This window comes from Macrobrachium nipponense, chromosome 41 (assembly GCF_015104395.2).
Source record: "Macrobrachium nipponense isolate FS-2020 chromosome 41, ASM1510439v2, whole genome shotgun sequence".
NCBI lineage: Eukaryota > Metazoa > Arthropoda > Malacostraca > Decapoda > Palaemonidae > Macrobrachium > Macrobrachium nipponense.
The window spans coordinates 35,909,180-35,927,754 of NC_061102.1; the positions used below are offsets into that span (position 1 = coordinate 35,909,180).

An 18,575-nucleotide genomic window follows, 5' to 3' on the forward strand; every position below is an offset into this window, starting at 1 on the left:
GTTGTGTGTCACCAGTGTGATTTATCCTGAAAATGACCATTTTTCAAATTCTATCTCCTCCCTTGATACTTAATATTAAGATCTGGGATTACTACCATATATAGACCTGATGTAGACCTCCAATCAAATGAAGTTTTTTTCTAAAAGCCATTTTTTTGCTAGATATGATGTTTTCATTATGGTAAAAATATAAACATTATAAATCAGGAAAAAAATATAAGAAAAAAAATAATGAAACAAAAATTGGAGAAAAAGGGCTTCATTTGATTGTTCTATGTCTTTCTAAGTTATATACCAAATTTCAATGCTAAAGCTTTAAAACTAAAGAAGGTAGAATTTGAAGTTCCACAAGTATAGCTTTGAGATATGGGTGTTCAAGGTTTTTCTTTGTATTTTTACAAAAACAATGTTAATAAATAATGATTACTATGAATTTATACTCCTTTTTGGGTATTAATACACAGAAACTATGTTATTTATCACAATTTAATCATTAATGAAGATACTTTTGCTCAAAGATCGTAGCCTGGGGCATGGCGTCAGGCAAGACAGGGCACTCCTTACGCAACTCTTTCTCTCTCCTTCACTAACCTGGCTAATGTCGCCAACATTATGATTTTCTGAACTCTTGTTAGGGCAAATTTTTCTTTTTCTGTATGTTAGCGAGATGTTTTGCTTTTCTTACCCTCTTTGGTATGATGAAATTCTTGCATCATGATTATTATGAATTTTATATTCCTTTTTGGGTATTAATAAACCAAAACAATGTTACTTATCAAAAATGAGGCTCCCTTTGCTCAAATATCGTAGCCTGGGGCACTGCGCATCAGGCGAGATGGGGGCGCTCCTTCCTACACAGTACTCTCTCTCTCTGTCCTTCACTAACTCGTTATATCGCCGATATTATGATCTGAACTCTTATTAGAGAGAATTTTCTTCTTCTGTATGTTAGCGAGATGTTCCGCTTGTCTTTTCGTCTTTAGCAAGATGAAATTCTTGCCGAAACAATAAAAAAAGACGTAAAAGCAAGCGAATGTCAAGAGGTGAAACTTGAACGTGTTTCTGCTCGCACTGAAGGCTGTGTAAGCATACCTTCCCATCTTGTGACGCATGGAATCTCTACAGATGCCATTGCTCACAATTTGTTTGATAATAATTATCAAAATTTACAATAACATAAGAAATACTGCATTTTCTTGTACGGATCAATGTTTTTGGCTTATAAGAGTTACTTTTACTATTTACCCTGTAACTATGAAAGTATGAGGAATTTTTACAAAATATTTTGTATACGCATTCTCCATTGCATATGAAGCTCCATGAATTCTATCATGACTTTGCATTTTTCGCCCTATACCACCATATATGGTACCGGCCAGCCCCCTTAAGGGACATTCATGAAACTACCACTCACTGCTAATTAGTGAGGGAAAAAAAAACTACATACAAGCAAATTAATGCAACAAGGTTAGCAAAAAACACTGGAATTACCAGATTACATACAAGACACAGAAAAGACTATATTCACAGCTGCAAGAACCAGTACTGACAAAGCCTAAGTAGCAAATGTTACACTTGCAATTTTTCAAACGGGAAGAAAGTAATTATGTAACGATAGAGAAAACTGGATAAAGGAAAATTATAATTTTATAATAAAATCACAATTTTTGAAAGTAAAGTGTATTTTTCCTAACTATACAAACCTTGTATTTTTCCTAACTATACAAACCTGAGGTCCTTTACATAAGGAATTACTATTCAGCACCTGCTGGACCGGTCATAAGATTTAATGACAGGTAGTTTGGCAGTAATTGCTTGTCTGATGGTCGGGAGTCCCGCTCGACTGGATGTAAACATTCCACTTTGCTTTAGGCCCAGGAACTGAGTGAGGGGTGGCATGAAATGGGCCTATATGTAAAGGACCTCATGTTTGTATAGTAAGGAAAAATACAATTTACTTTCAAAAATTGTGATTTGTTCCGACACGTTATACAAACCATAGGTCCTTTACATTAGGAAGACTTACTTGTTGGTGGGAGGAATCTGAGTCTTGTGAACAGACTGGTGTTCACCCAACCTGGGTTCCCTCCCTGGTCATAAGAGCAAAGGGGGGGAACCTAGCCTCTGTCCAACTGATCAGAGTGAGAACTGCAGGATTCAGCGGCCAGATCTCTGGACCAATTCATAAGAGGGAGGCATGCATACCTCTTATGAATATCAAGCAAGAACTTATGTCATAAGTAAGAAGCCAAAATAAAGCATTGGGTTTGTCTCCTACTGCTGTTTGTCTCCTACTGCTGTCAGCTTTCCCCTTGCTAGGGAACGGACGGACAAACGCTTCTACCCTAACTAAAGAGATAGAATGGAGCTCAGTTACAAAGCTTACCTGCACTGTCGTCCTGTCCAGCGTGTGATGACCGCTACCCTCTGCCCACAGGAAGAGGGAAGAAAAGAGAAGAAAGAGGAGCCAGTCACACACTCATTCATTCTCCATTCATGCGATATCACAAGGACGAGATGCAACCTTGTCCTGTTAAAGGAGCTGGGTAAGCTACACAACTTGTTGAGCAGCCACCACAGGTCCCAAGGAAAAAGTGTCCAAGGACCTATGGGCAATATCCCAAACGTAGAAGGAGCCGAAGGTGGTCTGGTTCCACCAAACCCCTGCCTTCAGCACCTGTGCAACTGACAAGTTCTTGCGGAATGCAAGGGTTGGACCAATACCTCTAACTTCGTGGGCTCTAGGACGAAAGGTACTGGTGTCGGCACTCCTGTCATCAGACAGGGATCTGACCCTAAAGACCATCTTTCTGCTGGCCCTGGCATTGGCAGAGAGAGTAGGAGAACTACATGGTCTTTCCTTCAATGTTAAACACCCGAGGGGATGGGGATCAGTTATGCTTTATTTCGTCCCGGATTTCGTGGCGAAGACCTGGAACCCTTCGGTTTCTGACGCCAGGTTCGAGTCCTTCACGATCCCCCCCCAGAGGACTTTACTGGTAATGATACAGAAGAGATGCTACTTTGTCCTGTTAGAGTGCTACTGCTCTATCTGAAGAAAACTCAACACCTCAGGCCTGAGTGTCGATGCCTCTTCGTTAGCACTGGGATGACCAAGAAAGAAGTGTCCAAGAACACTGTTTCTTTCTGGCTTCATGAGGTGATTAGGAAAGTGTACGACTCCAAGAGGAGTCGTACACTTTCCTAATCACCTCATGAAGCCAGAAAGAAACAGTGTTCTTGGACACTTCTTTCTTGGTCATCCCAGTGCTAACGAAGAGGCATCGACACTCAGGCCTGAGGTGTTGAGTTTTCTTCAGATAGAGCAGTAGCACTCTAACAGGACAAAGTAGCATCTCTTCTGTATCATTACCAGTAAAGTCCTCTGGGGGGGGATCGTGAAGGACTCGAACCTGGCGTCAGAAACCGAAGGGTTCCAGGTCTTCGCCACGAAATCCGGGACGAAATAAAGCATAACTGATCCCCATCCCCTCGGGTGTTTAACATTGAAGGAAAGACCATGTAGTTCTCCTACTCTCTCTGCCAATGCCAGGGCCAGCAGAAAGATGGTCTTTAGGGTCAGATCCCTGTCTGATGACTCCTGGAGAGGCTCAAAGGGTCTACGAGTCAAACTCCTTAAGACAAGAGTCATGGCCCACCCAGGGGGCCCCAAGTTCCCTGGGTGGGGAAGACCTCTCGAAGCTCCTCATTAGGAGAGATATTTCTATGGAGGAGGAAATATCCACTCCTCGCAGCTTAAGGACTAGGGCCAGGGCGGCTCTGTATCCTTTGACTGCAGAGACAGAGAGGAGCTTCTCTCGGCGAAGGAAGATCAGGAAATCCGCTACCTGCTCAAGAGTGGCCCTGAGCGGAGAGAGACCCCGCCTACAACACCAACCACAGAAGACGGACCGATTTCCCTGGTATACTGCTGCAGGACTGTCTGAGGTATTCAGCCATCTCTGTTGCTGCTTGGCAAGAAAAGCCTCTCACTCGCAAGAGATGGTGGATAACCACCAGCCATGAAGACACAGGGAATGTACTGCCTGGTGGTACTGTTCTACATGTGGTTGACACAGCAGGTTGTGCCATGGGGGAATCTCTCACGGTGCCTCCGAGAGAAGAGCCAGCAGGTCCGGATACCAAATGGCCTCACCAGAATCATCCGAAGATTGCTGGTGACCAGCACCCTGCAGATCATCTTGCAAATCAGGCAGAACGGGAGAAAGGCGTAAACTAAGAGGTTGTCCCATGGATGTTGGAACGCGTCCTCTGCAGCTGCCCATGGGTCCGGCACAACTGAGAAGAAAACCTGAAGTTTTCTGTTGTGCAGAGTGGCAAACATATCCACTACTGGATGCCCCCACAGGTCGAAGAGCCTTTCCGCCACGTCTGGGTGAAGAGACCACTCTGTCCCAATCACCTGATTCTGCCAGCTGAACTAGTCTGCCACTACATTCCTCTTGCCTGGAATGTATCTGGCTGACAGCTCTACCAAGTGAGCTACAGCCCACTCATGCACCTGCATCGTCAACTGGTGCAACGAGAGGGACACTAGGCCCCCGTTTATTGACATATGCCACTACCCGTTTGTTGACACGTGGCATATGTCAACAAACGGGAAATGCTGCCTTGAGTTCCAGGAAGTTGATGTGAAGGTGCTTGTCATGATGGTTCCACACTCCTTCAACCAGCAAATCTTCCAGGTGTGTGCCCCAACCCTCGGTCAATGCGTCTGAGAACAGAAGCATCTCCGTAGGGGTAGTGCGCAGCGGCACTCCTATTAAGAGGTTCTTGTCGTCTAGCCACCTGGCTAGACGAAGCAAGAGGAAGGCTGGGTCTTTCCTCGCGCTACCCTCAATGGTGCTGACGTCTTGGGAGCGGAGGAAGCACTAGCTAAGCTCCGAGGTTTGTACTCCAGCGGCTTCTGACACCCTGGCCCCTGAAGGCGGAGTCTCGGTTCCCTCTCCCGAGGAGTTGGAGAGCCGAAAAGAGAACCAACTGCCTCCCCCCAAGGAGGGAGGACGCAGACCCTTAGAAGCCTCAAGGCAAAGCTTCTTAGGGGGCAGAGAGGCTACCTTCCCCTTCTTAGGTTGTGAAACCTTCAAAGGGGGAGGTGAGGAGGCGGCAGACAAAGACAACAACGATGACGAAGATGAGGACGAAGACAAAGACAACAACACCTTCCTCAATCTCTTGAGACAAAGACAACAACACTTTCCTCAACTTCTTGAGACAAAGACAACAACACCTTCCTCAATCTCTTCTTCTTCAACTTCCTCTTCGACAGCTTCTGCAGGATTGTGGTCAGGGTCAACCAAGGAACATCAGCATGAGCAGGTCCAGTAGTGGCAGGGTTGGCAACAGAAACAGGCACAGGAACAGGGCGGGGTTTTGGTGCGTGCTCTGCGACAGGCATAATTGCAGGTATGGCTGGCATCCCTGTCATGTCCACAGGTGACAAGGGAGGAGCAGGAAACCTTGACACTATCAACGATGGTAATCCAAAACCAGGAGGTGGAGGATTAAGTAGGTTGGTTGACGGTAGGTGGTGTTGCTGCCCAACTAGGGAAGATGTCACACTCGTGGGATTATGTGCCCAAACCAGGTGTGGAGGGGCATAATAGCTGGGTTGGGTCACTGTAGCCATGGTAGTAGTGACTACAAAGTGGGTAGCAGCGCTGCTGGACGCATGGTTCAGATGAGCCAACAACACTTCTACTGAAGGCGCGCCCAAGAGAAAACCAAGCCTGGTCTAGTCCCGACACCTCACCTGCAAAAGCAAATGTCGGGTGAGTTAGTTTGTATACTTAACTGTCTAACAATTGTTATTCTCCGAAGTAATATTCATATAACTGTTATGCTAATTATTGCTGTAATAGTTCTTAACTGCTTTTGCTGTTAACTATCATAATTATTGTTTACTTCCTGTATATACTATTTCTCAGTATTCAGTACTGAACTGTATCTTGTACTGTGAGGTTTGGATAATAAATACCAAGAGGAAACGCTGTGTTTGTCAAACCATGACTGGTGGCAGTGGTGGGATGGTTCCAGATGAGCAGTATCTGTTGTGTCCCCGATGCCCTGAGGGTTCTCCGGTTGCCCCTCCTCATTGCTGCAGAGGAGATCGTGGAACTAGAGCTCAGTGTGGTAGGATACGATGGCAACCATAGCCTTTTAAGTTCAATTGAGGGGAAAGAGGAAATTTCATCGTTGGAGAGTCGCTTACTTTTGAGCAGAAAGAGGAAATGGACAAGGTACTTCATGAGTTCAAGAATGTTTTCTATAATGGAGGCCCACTGCTGCTGGTACAGGTATGGGTGGAGCACACAATCAGAGTTAACCCAGATTCAGCACCAACAGCAAATAGACCGCGGCGGTTGTCACTTGCTTTGGAGGCGGAAGTCAAGAAGGAGCTAAGCAAACTTCAGGATATGGGTGTAATAAAGAAATCATGTAGCCCTTGGGCAGCTCCTATTGTTTGCGCTCGTCGAGCTGATGGAAGCCTTCGGTTGGCTATTGATTATAGAGGAGTAAATAGCGTGTCCCAGCCAGCAACATTGCATCAAATTCCTGTGGTTGAGGATCTTCTTGATAGACTTGGTCAGGCAAAATACTTTTCAGTGCTTGATGCAAAGTCTGGATACCATCAGATCCCTCTTCGGAAGGAGGAATGTGAGGTCTCGGCCTTTGTAGTCCCATGGGGCCAGTTTGAATGGCATGGTAGAACTCCTTTTGGTCTGAAAGGGGCAGGTTATACGTTTCAACGGATGATGGCTACAATACTCAGTGATTGCAACTATACGGATGCATTGTGCTATCTCGACGACATACTGGTCTGGGGTTCAACATGGAAAGAACACATAGCAAGGCTCAGAAATGTGCTGTGCAGGATTCGTGATGCTGGTCTTGCGCTAGCCCCGAATAAGTGTAAATTTGGGGTGCGTGAAGTGGAGTATCTGGGTTCCGTGGTTGGTGATGGCATGCTTCGTATTAGTGAGCAAAGAGTTCATCAACTGAGGATCTTCCTAGGCCTTTGACTGTCAGGCAGTTGCGTCAGGCCATTGGGGCATTTTCTTATGTGCAAAAATGGATTCCAGGGATGTCACAGACTGCTAGGCCCCTGTATGAGGCTTTGGAAAAAAACTCACATTAGAAATTGCATTGGTCGGTCGAGATGGTTGAGGCTTTTGAGAGGCTTAAAAACCAGGTAGCAAATGCTGTGGCACTCCATCTTCCTGACTATAGTAAACAGTTCATTTTGAAAAAGGAATTACTGGCGGTTGTCCTGGCAATAAAGAGGTTTCGGATGTACCTCTCCTCTGCACCGTTTGATCTGATAACGGACCATCAGGCATTAAGATGGCTAAACACCCTGGATATTAGAGAAGAGAGAGGACATCGAGGGCGATGGATTGAAACAATTCACCAGTCTGACATAAATCCAATTCATAAAAGTGGTCGCAGTGCTGTGATGTCCATGGCTGATTATCTGTCAAGAGTTGGTGCTGATGGAAATCTGGTATCGCATATTGCAAGTATAGCAGTAGGATCTTCTCAGCAGTGGGCCACAGCATTTGTGGATCCCAATGAAATGTTAGAAAAACAGCATTGCGATGAAGAGATCGGGGAAGTAGTGAACTTTATGAAAAATATGAGTTCACCGGGATGTGTCAGAGGAGAATGAGCTTGCCAAATATGGTAACCGTTTAAGTATTACTAATAATGGAATTCTGTGTTATATAAAATATAAAGGAAGACACTCACAAGAACATCCCTAAGGCGTGAAAGAAGAGTGGCTACCTGTAATACCTAAAGATATGAGACTCTATGCACTTCAAATGATTCATGACAGTCCAATGAGTGGTCACATGGGTCGTGATCGAACATGGGAAAGAGCTCGGAAGAGTTTCTGGTGGCCTCGCATGAAGGCAGATGTCCATGCACACGTCAGTAAATGTGAAGCATGTGGGAGTAACAAAAGATCGAAGCATCCAGGGAAGGCCCCTTTTCAGAACCGCGAGCTTCCGGAATACATGAATGAACAGGTGCAAGTTGATTTCATGGGTCCGTTTCCGATTTCATCATCACATCCATATCGTTATATCCTTCAAATGCAAGACATTTTGACTCGCTATGTTGTTTTGGTACCTCTTGAGGATTGTTCAGCAAAAACAGCAGTGGATACTCTAGTTGAAAGATGGATTTGCATGTTTGGGGTGCCCCGTGTCATAACGTCGGATAGAGGATCACATTTTAAGGCTGATATCTTCAAGGCAGTGTGTAACCTGTTTGGAATTAAGCAGGATTTTGGTTCTCCTTACCATCCAAGAAGTCAGGCCCAGGTAGAACGTCAAAATCAATTATTAGACAACGTTCGTTGCATGTGCCACAATAATATGGATCTTTGGCCTGAAATGATACCCAGGGTACAGTTCTCTCATAATACAGCTGTAAATACTACGACTACATTTACTCCACATGAGCTCGTCTATGGGACTCCGGCTCGACGTCCAGAGGAGATTCTAAAAAAGGAAACTTGCAAAGATGAGGATTATCAACCGGGCTCTTTGGGTAATGCAGCAATCGCAGAAAGATTTGTGAGAGAGAAAGTAGATAAAATTGAGAAAACTATTAAGGTCGCACGGAAAAAGACTGCAATGGCACGACAGATTAGGAATAACCAGCGGAAGTCTTACGGCAAAGCTTTAAAAGTTGGAGATTTGGTTCGATTGAAGTTATCGACAGCTGAGAGACGCCGTTGTGGAGGTGGTAAACTTGCACCATATCTTTCGAAGAAATATAGAGTTATAGAAATACTTCGTGGTGGCTGGACGTATAAATTAACCCCAGCAGAGACTATAACAGACGAAGTAAAAATAAGACATTTTGACGAACTGGAGCAGGCCCCTGTAAGCAAATATTCATGGGAAACCGCATTGGCTGATCATTCAGGTGAAGAAGTCATCAGAATAGTCAGGGATTGGAAGTAAATCAGAAGGAATACGTCTTTCTACTCGGGAGCGCCATCCTCCAAGTCGTTTGCAGGTGGATCCCAGTAAAAGATCCTATGAATCGGAAGAGGAGGAATTCTGGGATGAATGTTCTAACAGCGAAAATGAGTTAGAAGACGATCAGAATTGCTTATAGTAATGATAATGCTCGTCTTGATAAATGCAACATGTTAAATGGCAATTATTTATTTTATGCTATTTTATTCTTGTATTATTAAGTAAATTTATTTTATTGGCATTCCCGATTTATTCATATATTGTCTCATAAATAAGAAGGGGAGTGAGATAGTTTGTATACTTCACTATCTAATGATTGTTATTCTCCGAAGTAATATTCATATAACTGTTATGCTAATTATTGCTGTAATAGTTCTTAACTGCTTTTGCTGTTAACTATCATAATTATTTTTTACTTCCTGTATATACTGTTTCTCAGTATTCAGTGCTGAACTGTATCTTGTACCGTGAGGTTTGGATAATAAATACCAAGAGGAAACGCTGTGTTTGTCAAACCATGACTCGGGTTAGGGGAGTCCCTCCTTGCTCCGAAGGAGAACCTTCGGGGCGAGCAGAGACCCTAAGAGGAGTGTTACCCAGGTCCGAGGCAGCAGCACCCCGCCTCCTCTTCCTCTCCACTCACCAGACTCGTTTTGTTGGAGGAGGAAGAGGAGAGAGAGGCCTCCCCTGAAGGGGTGGCAGAGAGTACAGGATGGTTGCCAGGAGAGGTATGAAAAAGATAGGTTTGCAATATTAGGAGTGGTTGGGGGTGAATTAATCCCCACCATGGGTTTGAGTCTCCCTGCAAACTTCCCCCACTGGGCAGCAGACCACAAAGAACACTCCACACACATTAGATCTCCATTCCACTCGCCCCCCTCAGCATGAAGAACAAAGGGAGTGAGAATCTACCTCGAACAAGGCACAGATCTTTCCACACTTCTTGCCGTCTAACCCGGGGCAGCACCGGCTGCGGATAGAGGGCAGCAAAGGCTGTAAATGCAAGGCTTGCCGAGTATTCATATTAACATAAGCATCCACAATAACATAAGAGGAAAAGGAATAATTCCACCGAGATAGAAGATGAAGAAAACAGCATAAACAACTGTCGGGCAGAAAGCAGTGAAAACAAATTGGAATGTTTACATCCGGTCGGAGAGACTACCAACGACCGGACCAGTAGTTAACTACTGAACCGCCTTGTTTGAGAATTCAGCGGCCGTGTCCAGGCTTCGCCTTAAATAATTCCAAATTGTAAAAGACAGACTGTTTGTATATCTTTTAGGAAAAAACAAACTTTACATTATTTATCTTTCATCAGCGTGAAAACAACAGTAAAATGTGTTCTTTGAAGCCCATTAGTTTTTATTAAAATAATTTTCTCTCAGTGTTAACTACGGTTGTGTTTGATGGCATAAGTTTACGGGAGTTTTATCCTTGTTGCCAATGCATGATAATAGTCATTAGCAGTTTGTACATTTTTCTCAGCTTCAGCTACAACTTGGTTTAAATTTGACAGTATATTTCCTTGTTGATCTTTGATCTATAGTGAATAAAGTTATTACATAAAAATATCAGTCCTATACTACATAATGTCATTGATAACATAATTTGGTTGTACGTACTTAGCAAAAAGTAGTTTCTCGTCTGGTTGTTCATAGCTGTACACATTTACATAACGAGTATAACATTAAAACAATACTTTCATTATTCTTTTTTGCTGTTTTTGAACTTACTTATCTAGAAGATGGAATACAGTGAGGCTATTGTAATTTGGTTTCTCTCGCTCCCTAATTGTCACTGCTGCCTGCACCTGTTTTATCAGTATTAATTGCTAACCCCGTTGTAAAATAGGATTATCGCAAGACAAATTATTGTAACTTGAACACTACCTGTACGCTGTATAAAACCTTATTATATCTACATACTCTTTCTATTATGTTTTTATATAATATTTGTTATATAGAAATGTATTTTCCTTATTTAATATCATGAAACATGAAAATATGGGGTGGCATTTTGAGGGATGGAACAGATTAAGGGTATTTCAAGTATTTTCAATGGGGAAAATTGATTTGATGTGCGAGCAAATTGAGTTAAAGCTCGGCCACAGAACGAATTTAAATCGTTGGTCAAGGTACCACTGTATTTGTTATTTTTATGATAATAATATACCCTACTTTGCTAAAAAAGTTTAGTAAATGTAATCTTGCACTATCTAGTCAACAATTGGAAAACAGAAAGCAATTACTAAACTACTTCTTACATAACAAAAACTCATAAACTGGGTATACCTTTGTTACCTGTTCGTGAATCTTAAGATATATGGGTAAATTCATTCAACAAGGCTTCCCACTCCAACATTTTTAAAAGCTGCAAATACTGATGGATCTGAAAAGAAATCGTAAATTAATGAAAAACATGACAATTAAATTTAAACAGCAGTCATAAACATAATTTGATATTACTTATAAGAGCAAAATCACAATTTTTGAAATAAATTGTATATTTTTCCTAACTATACAAACCTGAGGCCCTTTACAATAAGAATTACATAAAATTCTTGAACAAGGTGGTTAGGCAGTAACTACCGCCCGTTAGGTAGGGAGACCCGCCTGCCCAGACGTAATCACTCTACTTTGCCTTTTTGGCCCACGTTTCAGACTGAGGGGTGGCATGAGGCAGGCAATTAGTGTAAAGGACCTCAGGTTCATATAGTTAGGAAAAGTACAATTTACTTTAAGGGGACCGTCCGCTATAGCGGATGACATGTCAACTTGAAAAAATAAAAAATCAAGTTATTATTTGTATCTATGCAGAAACATGCCATGCATGCTTTCCAGAAGTTTCAGCCAATTATTTTTACAAATAATGAAGATATAGCGGTTTTTAAATGATGACGTCATCGTAACTGCGTCGTCTGTATGACTGAGTTTGACAGGATCGTTTTTGCGTGTTTATTTTTGCATATATACAGCGATTTTTTCAGATTTTTTTTCGAAATTCTCATACATCTGGTAGCAATGAAATATAGTGTGAGAGGCCAGCTGCTCAGACCGGTTATTTATAGGCAAGACTCAGAGAATGACTCAGTTACGCCACAGACGCCAAAGTAGTTGTACGCACTTACGCACTTGCGTTTGGTTACTAGCTATTTACGTTGTTTTTATAACTTCTTAGTGAACTTATAGCAATGCTGAAGTTACCCAAGATCAAGAAGGCTACTCAGCAACTAAGGCTAGCAAAATTAGCGAAGGCCAGGAGTGCGCTGAAAGAAAAACACGAAAATTCATTATCAGCTCCCCTCATTGTCTCATGACACACCGTCAACATCGTCTCGTGTCACGCTTAGGGTATTAATACCACTTTTAGGGGGAGGACCAGGATCCTTGATGTAGAAATCAACAAATAAAAGTACAAATAAAGTAATTATAATAATGTTGTTTTGACTTTTATAAGAAAAAAGCTAAAATTTACATAGCAAATCTTTGGGAGCTCATAACTCAAAAACATACTTATTCGCATGTTGGTAGCCATTACTCGGTTATTTATTATCCAATTTTAGAGAGAAAGATATCATTGAAAGATATCATTGGAAAGAGGAATAAAAATCCCATAATTCCTTGTGAGCCAATGTTTTCTTTCTTTCTTTCTTTTTTTTACGATTTTTTTTAGTCTAGACAAAAAAAATTAAAAAAATAAATTCTGTTCACACAGGATTATTCCATGTATAAAAGGGATTTTGATGTAGGAAAAATCTATTTCTGGGCAAAGGGCCCGTGTCGCTCAGTGAAATAGGTTCCTTTAGCACTATTTCTAAGGTAAAATATTGTTATAATACCAGAGAACCGCTAAATTGGAAATGTCAAAATATTCTGGCTCGCTCACCTTTATTAAAAGGAGTCGGTATGGTTTCTGGGGCGAGTGAAACCACTACCACGGGCCCTTCTCCAATTTTTATGGTATGATTTTCAATACAACTGATGTCATATTAGCGGAGAAATCGCTACCTAAATTTTTTTTTTAATTATAATTTTTGCTAATAAAAATGATATTGTTATAATACAATAAAGTTTCATACATACTTACCTGGCAGATATATACATAGCTAAGACTCCGTCGTCCCCGACAGAAATTCAAATTTCGCGCCACTCGCTACCGGTAGGTCAGGTGATCTACCTGCCTGCCCTGGGCGGCAGGACTAGGAACCATTCCCGTTTTCTTTTTCTATCATATTTTCTCTCTTCCACCTGTCTCCTGCGGGGAGGCTGGGTGGGCCATTAATCGTATATATCTGCCAGGTAAGTATGTATGAAACTTTATTGTATTATAACAATATCATTTTCATACAATGAACTTACCTGTCAGATATATACATAGCTGATTGGCACCCTTTGGTGGAGGGTCAGAGACAGCTAATATGGAATAGACAGGTAAACAACATATGTTGTAGGTATAAAAGAAAAACCTTGGTTCCTACCTGATAGGTGGTAGACTTCGTGGCTGTAGCCCGGTAGTCTGCATCACCTCAAGACTTTAGCGAGATATTAGATCTATGGCTAGAGTTCTTGTGGGTCTGTCGATGGGTATAAGAACCGCTTACTCGGCAGAGCCTAAAAGGACTTTGTCAATGGGTACTGGACCACTTCTATGACAACACACCTTGTGAAGGAGCATAACCAATCCCGACCACCTGATCCTAACCACCATGTTAGTACAGTGGGGCCTCGTTATCCACGGGGGATAGGGCCCAGAACCCCCCCGTGATAAGTAAATACCCGTGTTATCCTGATACCCCCCTCAAAAATTGCTTAAAACTTAAAACTGCCTACTTTAATAGTTAACCCACCCAAGACCACTATTCCAATGTTTATAACTGCCTACTTTAGTTCAAACACCAAATAGGTTTTCAACTATCACCTAAAACTAAATTCAAGACAGTTTTAAAGTTATTGTACAAAATTAGCCTTAAAAAATAAATGTAGTATATGTACTACTGTACATATGTAGCCTACTAGCCTAGGGATTACAGCTAGAAGCCTACATACGCATGGTGGGCCTCTTTTTTTTTTTTTTTTTTTACAAGGAAAGAGAGGATGAGTGGTAAGAGAACTATCAAAATTATGTAAATCATATGGGTACTCACCAACAATCTATGTTGATAAAAGATGGCGACGATTTTGCAGTGCAATCCAGTAATATAATAACGATAATGCTACCAACAGTATGCAGCGAAACATCTCTTCCCTTCGTCACAACACGTTAATAGTATATTCCACGTAAAAACCTTCATCTGACCTTTAGGCGTCTTTCCCATAAGAGTAAAAGAATCAGGGCTTTTGGATGCCACATAATTAACGTCGTTTATATGGTACAATTTAAAGAACGCGCCGCACACCACATTTCATAACAACAACAAACAAACGTGAGTAGCCCAGTGTTGCCAACTGGGAATGGCAATTTCTTGCTAGATTTTGTTCCATAAAAGGCTAAAAAAAATCACATACCGTATATACTCGAATAACGTGCAATCTCCCATATCGTGCGACCCCCAAATTTTCACCAATAAACAGTGGTTTTGTCATGTATCTCATGTATCATGCAAGTTCATAAGGTTGGTGGTTTAGCCTGCTAATGGCCGAGTCATTCAGATGTGTGCTGATGCTAGTCAATTTACGGTAATTTTCTTATTAATCTCGAGAATTGAATAGAAAATCTCAAGATTAAAAAAAAATCCCAAGATAATAAAATAATTGTAAAAATAACACGCCTTGGAGTCCTTAATCATTCTCTCTCTCTCTCTCTCTCTCTCTCTCTCTCTCTCTCTCGTCTCTCTCTCTCTCTCTCTCTCTCTCTCTCTTCTCTCACTCAGGAATAAATACGTACGTACTGTAATTTGAGTCTTTCACCAACGGGTATCAGTAAATGTGTAGACATTGTGTGCGTGTTTAAAAAAATGTGCAGTACACACACATTCCGATGTTTCGGTTTTTGGAATTTTTCAGATTTCGGAAATGAGAGGTCAGATGCATAATCAAACAAACACCACTACTGCAGCAAAACATTTTTTCCCTTTATGTTTTTCATTATTGTTATTTATTAATTACAGTTTATTTAAATAAATATTAATATAATACTGTTAAATGAATGAGAGATAATTAAGATCACCTATAATAAAATAGTGGGACAATTAATACCATATGTACAGACGACCAACAAAGAATTGGCGTAGTTTCTTAATTCATTGTTCGTTATGGAAATATTGCCATATGCAGGTGCCAGAATATTTACTTAACAATAAATAAAATTTCCTTTCAAAGGTGCTATACTTGAAATAAATGACATTAGAACTGAGTAGACTAATTCCACGTATTGATAATTATTTTGCAAAGTAAGGAAAATATATACCGATGGGTCCACCGTCCACGATTTTAATAATTTTATTTTCAACTCTAGCTTCGTAACAGCATTCCGAAGATTTTGAAGTTGGCTTTGCTGCCGCTCGAGTCTTGACTCAACATATCGTACTGCACTGAAGTGTTGTCATTTCGTCTCCTACAGCCGATAAATAATACATCAAGGCGTTAACATTCTTTGAAAACGATGTTTAGTTAAACTAATTTTGTCCTTTGATCAATAAAATAATTTGCATGACACGTTTAGTGGGCCTAAATTGGACTTCTGATTTTCCCACATGATAAGCCTAGGTCTATTTTCAGCAGCATACTCTCTCGATACGTAATATTAATGAATATTTAAATCGACATATATATATATATATATATATATATATATATATATTATATATATATAGATATATATATATATAAATCTGCTTTATTTGACTATTCCCGTTATTCTTGTTTTATTACCATGTTCGCCTTTCTTCTTATCCTTTTAATAATTGCTTAACATAATTAACTCAGACCTAGCTATTCAAAGTCCAAAAAGCAATTATAAAAAAATCAAACGAATATAATTCTTTCTTATTTTTATCGAATTCCTTGCATATCATCCTGTTTCATTTGGACACCTTGGAAAGCTGTGGGAGTCAAAACTGACGAATACATTAAGAAAGGCTTACTTTCCTTAAAGCTTTCTTAGGATGATCTTTCTGTAGCTATTCATTTCTTTTAAATAGAAATTAATTCAAATTAGTTCACATGTATAACTACTAGACCTACTTACATAAGCATATTATAAGCAGCTGAAAGAATAAAGAAATAGGAAAGGTGACGTTCTCCTTTTAGTCTATTTCATGTTTTTTTTGTTTTTTTCTCTCAAGAAAAACCTACTGCTTTAATCAAGGGTTGCTCTTTGACGGCTACAGGGTGTAACACGAGGGTATGCACACATTTTGTGGAATGAAAGATAAAGTTTCTTTGAACAGAAAATGTTTTACAAACATGTATTTTAAGGCGTCCGTTGTCGGTGCGGGGAATTTTAAAATAACCGTTATCATTAGTGATGCTTTCACGAGGTGGAGTTCGTAGTGAGAAGTCGGATCTAGTCGCTGAGATGTAGAAAGAGAGCGGAGCGGAGGTGGCTTATAGGGAGTGATGGAAGGATTAGGCCGATGTTAGTAAAAGTATCTCCCAATAAAATGTATTCTTTAGGTTTTGAAGAAAAAAAATGCATGCATCATTGAAACCGTGTCCCTCCCTATCCGTGGTAATCACTGGCCACCGATAAAAAAAAAGAAAAAAAGTAAGCCTAACTGAATCTCTCATCCATCAAAGATAAGTTTGCTTATTCATTAGACAACTATCAGACTTCAAGGTGTAGATTTAAAAATCTCTTCCTCTCCATCTAAAGTATTCATCAGACACCAGTCATAACGCGTAAGCTAGTTATGATCCCTGGTTCAGCAATGTCGTGACGAGGCACTAGAATTCAAAGTTCACAAATGAATGTTGCTCAGCAACATTTTCACTACTGTATTGTCTTGCTCTCATGTGGTGCTTCGAGGTATTCCACCGCTAGGCCCATGTTCTAAACTTTGCCGTCCTTTAAACAATTTTATTCATCTATGTATGATTCTCTCCGGTTTATTAAGCTTTCTTGATATCTCTCCAACAGAAACTTGCACCGAATGCAGTGCAATAATTCTCTCGCTCATCGAAGGATGTTTCTTAGACCGATAAATGACACATTGACATTAGATACCCTGCACATAACATCAAAAGCAATAGAGTGATGGGTCGCCTAGTTTCACATTGTTAAGATATCGGTTTTTTTTTTTTTTTTTTTTCTTTTTGTTTTTAAATTTGATAGCATTTTGTGAGATTCCAATGTTTTTCTGTAAAATTTAACAAATGGAATAGTTTCAACTACCTTCAACTTATATTGAAATGATAATTTAAGGACTATGTTTTATGCGATACTACTAGTGAAGGTGTCTCCTATCTATTTGGTAATGCATATCTACTGGTTGAGATATGACGTTTTTTATCACTTCGTTTCGTTCACGTTAATTTTGCTATATGGAAAATAGTTTTACACAATAACATAACATAATGTTCTAAAGATATCAGTGACGGTTTTTAATGTCATTACACATGATTTCATCCATCTTTGAAAAGAAAAATAGATAAATAAGGCATGAATCGTGCGTCAGGCAGGTGAACGAAAAATTATGAAACTCTGCCACGAGTTTTTTTGGCCGACAGTACACTAATAGGTATTATTTTAAAACAAAAACAAACATTCCGTAAAAACACAAAAAATAAAAAAACTATGTACATAACAATCAAATATAATAATGTTTTGCAGTTCAACTTGTGATTTTAACAATAAGTATGACTATATATATTTCACCATATCGATCTTGAAGTTGAAGAGTCGTAAAATTCTTTTGAGGATGGTCCAAAAAGGGAAAAGGATTTTGTACTTTGTGATTAGTCATCGCTACAACACCATGTGGTATTTTCATACCACTATATTGATGACGCATCCGCTACGACACACTGGTGTTTATCACCTAACCACTATACGTTAAAGTTAAAAACATGACATAGAATCGACTTTAACGACTTCGTTCACTTTGATATTTTTAACGATACAATAACTATCATTTGTACTACTAAAAACCATCTTCACATAAGTAATTTTTCGTAAGATATGTGTTGTTGCAAAAGCTAGCTTATACATAAAAGGCTTTTATAATTTAAGTCATCTTAGATATACATATGCACCCAAAACTCATTGTGGGGAAATTTACTGCTATTTCCTCGGATATTGAAAATACTTAAGCATCATTCAAACACTTTAATAATTATATGCATAAATACTAGGCTATACATATTTACATCGTATAACAAATACAATACATACAGTTATTATACACATACTTTTATATACAAAGGTTAACATTTATATACACATACCTTTTATATACAAAGTTAATCATATGAGTAGTGATCAGACGACAGCTGTGCACTGGACTACGTACGTACTACTTGGAAGATAAAACAAAACAAACGAAAAATTTTGTTGTGTTAGTCGCCGGGATAGATTAACATTTTTCCAGAGATTAAAAAGCTGAATTTTGTTTTGAAGGTA

At 40.1% G+C, this 18,575-nt stretch overlaps 1 protein-coding gene across 2 annotated transcripts in view; it reads right to left on the bottom strand.

Moving 5' to 3' along the window:
• The window catches only part of LOC135212688 (mucin-3B-like), a 37,246-nt gene extending 25,839 nt beyond the window's left edge, over positions 1-11,407 (bottom strand). Inside the window, exon 1 of one of the 2 annotated variants that reach the window (XM_064246366.1) lies at positions 11,318-11,407. The gene's annotated coding sequence lies outside the window, so the exon portion shown is untranslated. Of the gene's footprint in view, positions 1-11,308 lie in introns of both variants that reach the window. The other variant, XM_064246365.1, reaches the window with a different exon arrangement.
• Between the last annotated feature and the right edge of the window lie 7,168 nt (positions 11,408-18,575).